Below are 3,022 nucleotides of genomic sequence, written 5' to 3'. Positions count from 1 at the left end.
GACATAAAAGATCATATCCCTTTACAACCTGGAAACTACAAACCAGAATTGCTAGAGGTTGATATCTCTCCATCTACTTCTATAAATGTGGTGATAGTTTTCCAAATGGTATATAGGGTCTTTTGGAGATATATGTAGAAAATTAAATAGACATAAGGTATCATTGAGGTGCTGCAAACTTTCTTAAAAGAGATTGTTAACTGTGGCATTGTACAATATATACTACTTTCAAAACTCTAAATATGCTCTGTTGTACCTTTTTGACCTCCTGGAATCAAGTTGCTTAAGCACCAACAAAAGGAAAGGAAGTGATTGATATCCACTTAGTTTATCTAGAGCTCTGATAGAGGGGTATTTATGTATTTGTATCAGCTGTTCTTTGCTCAAGAGGTTGAGCCTGTGTCACCCGGACTATCTCGCACCAATGAAAAGTGTCTGAAAAGAAAGTTCCATTTAAATTAAAACAAGAAAGCGATTCTTGACCCCAAACGCCTTAACCCTAAGCCTTATTTTCTCCTAAGTAGTCAAAACTTTGCTGCCAGAACTCGCTAAATCCAATGGAACATCGCGGGAGCCCCCGCTGCCCTCAGCCAGCGCTGCCGCGGAGCTCAGCGGAGTGGCAGCCCAGGCGGGCAGCGCCCCCTGCCGGCCGCCGGGACCAGCGCAAGAGCAGCCCCCGGCCAGTCACCGGCACACAGTCGCTGCCAGAGCAAGTCCGGCAACGGCGAGGTTATAGATACCGGGATACAGGGGGATTAGACGGGCAAACGGTCTCAACAATCCAACCCGGAGAGCTCAGACATGAACACCGGTTTGGTTCCGAGTCCTGCGAAGGAGATATAACCCTCATGGGAAAAGATTTAGTGTAATGAGGAAATCTCAAGAGATGGCCTAGCCCATGAGCAAAGGGGTTGTGGGTCAAGTTCGTGCTTCTTACCGGGTTTCAGCTCCCTTGCTCTCACAGAGCTGCTGGTGCAGTCATTCCTCTTCAGCTGATAGAATCAAAAGCTTGCAGAAGAAAACACGACTGCTGCACACCCCCCATCAGCAAACCTGGCTGCTGCAGAGCCCGTAAACACACATCCCCCGGTGCAGACTCAAGGATCCACAGAAGACATCAGACACCAAAATGACAACTGTAACATTTTGTCCTTCAGGAAACAAACCAGAGCATCTCCAGCCCTCACAACGAGGACCTGGCAGTGTCCTGCATGCATGGCTCAAACAGACCACTACTGAAACCAGACTGGCACACAAACTCCAGTTTGTACAGCAGCTCCTGCTGACACAAGCTATACCTGTTCATATATGAATAATAGTTATTTATTCATTTAACTAACAAAGGTTGAGCAGGAAAGTAATTCATCTGCTTTACTCCTTCCTCAATTTCAGATACTGGCCTTAGTGAAGAGAGCAGCTCTCCTGGCCAGACCACGGATACAATCACAGTCACTCAGAGCTCTCATGAGACGGACACAGCAAATTTAGTTGCTACATTACCACTATGTGTAAAATGGGTGTAATGTTTAAGAAGTTAAAACCATTGCAAGATTCAGTTGCTTACAGAAAGCAATATTGAATATAAATAAGTACATTATTTGTATAAATACTTCTCCAAAAGGCTAAAGTTAGAGATGCCAGATGGAGATCTGGTGCAACATGCTAGAAATGCAGTAACATTTTCCTGTACATGCTGTGTTAAACAGTAAACACGACTGAATCAGTGAGTCAGATTACTTGAAACACTTCTAAAAAGGGTCACAGTTATGTTTTGTCTGAATATTACTGAATATATTATCTGTGGTTAAATATGTTACAACTAAACCATTAACTTTGATCCTGCACTAAAGCAAATTTCTCAGCATTCACATCATTATCTGGTATTTAGCACTCCACCTCCAGTTAGAGACAGCACATGCAAGAGAAAAGCTGCTGTAGCAAATCTCTTGCTGCTTCCATTATGCACCTTCTTTTCCTCTAATGTATTTCCATTTCCACATTACCTCAGGATTTTCTACAGAGGGACATACACAGTGTTGAATAGTTTTGCCTCTTCAAAAGAGCGAAGCATCATAGAAATCTTCTGTAGTCACATTTATGCCAAAGTTCAAAACCTAAAGTCATTAACAACAATGTGTAAAATCATATCACGGTATATAAACTAATCTGCTCTATGGGTTTCACCATGGTAAGTTAGTAAACTGTCACTTGTTAGGCTGCTAACTCAGCAGCTTTAAAATGAATCCTAGATCAAGCTATAGTTGATGGTAGGGCATGTGAGAAGGTGCATTTCTGCAGGCACAGCTGTTGTATGCACACAGACAAATGTTTCACAGCACAGCAAATTAGCCTTTAAGAGTTCTCCCACCCTCACATAGCACATTACTAATAGCACACAAGCCACCTAGTTTAATACTAACTATATGTGCATTTTTATACCAGTATACTGGACTTGAAGCAAATTCTGGTCATATACACAAACCATCTACAGATGCTTTGGAAACCAGAGGCATTTCCTATATACAATAAAAACAAGTAGTCAGGGGCAAAAAGCAGCAGCTATTTACTGACTGTATGGAAAAAATCTGCATTCATGAGTGAGCATGAATCAGCTCAAAAGTTCACTGGCTGAGTCAGACAGCTCCTGTACTGACACAGCCATAACTAAGCAATTACATGTTCCTTTTCCTGCCTATCTTAAGGGAAAACTAGGTTTTCAGCCAGTTAGTGTGTGAAGATTTATGTTAAAGAGAGTGGAACCAACAATTAGCAACTTATTTTTTATATTACAGCATCAAATACACTATTAAAACAAAACCTAATGGTACAAAATGCTTTAGGAACGTATCTTCTGTTCCCAAGGTACTAAATGTGGGGCTTCTTCTTTCCCCCAAAATGGTTTTAATGAGCTCTAGAAATTACCACAGATCAACTTCACTTTTTTTTTCCCTGATTTTGGCTTTCTTTGCAACAGCTGTAGAATAATTCTTTCCCTTTGAAAAATGCACACAAGACACAAAGA

This window comes from Melopsittacus undulatus, chromosome 10, assembly GCF_012275295.1.
Source record: "Melopsittacus undulatus isolate bMelUnd1 chromosome 10, bMelUnd1.mat.Z, whole genome shotgun sequence".
Lineage (NCBI taxonomy): Eukaryota > Metazoa > Chordata > Aves > Psittaciformes > Psittaculidae > Melopsittacus > Melopsittacus undulatus.
This window is presented reverse-complemented; position numbering follows the sequence as displayed.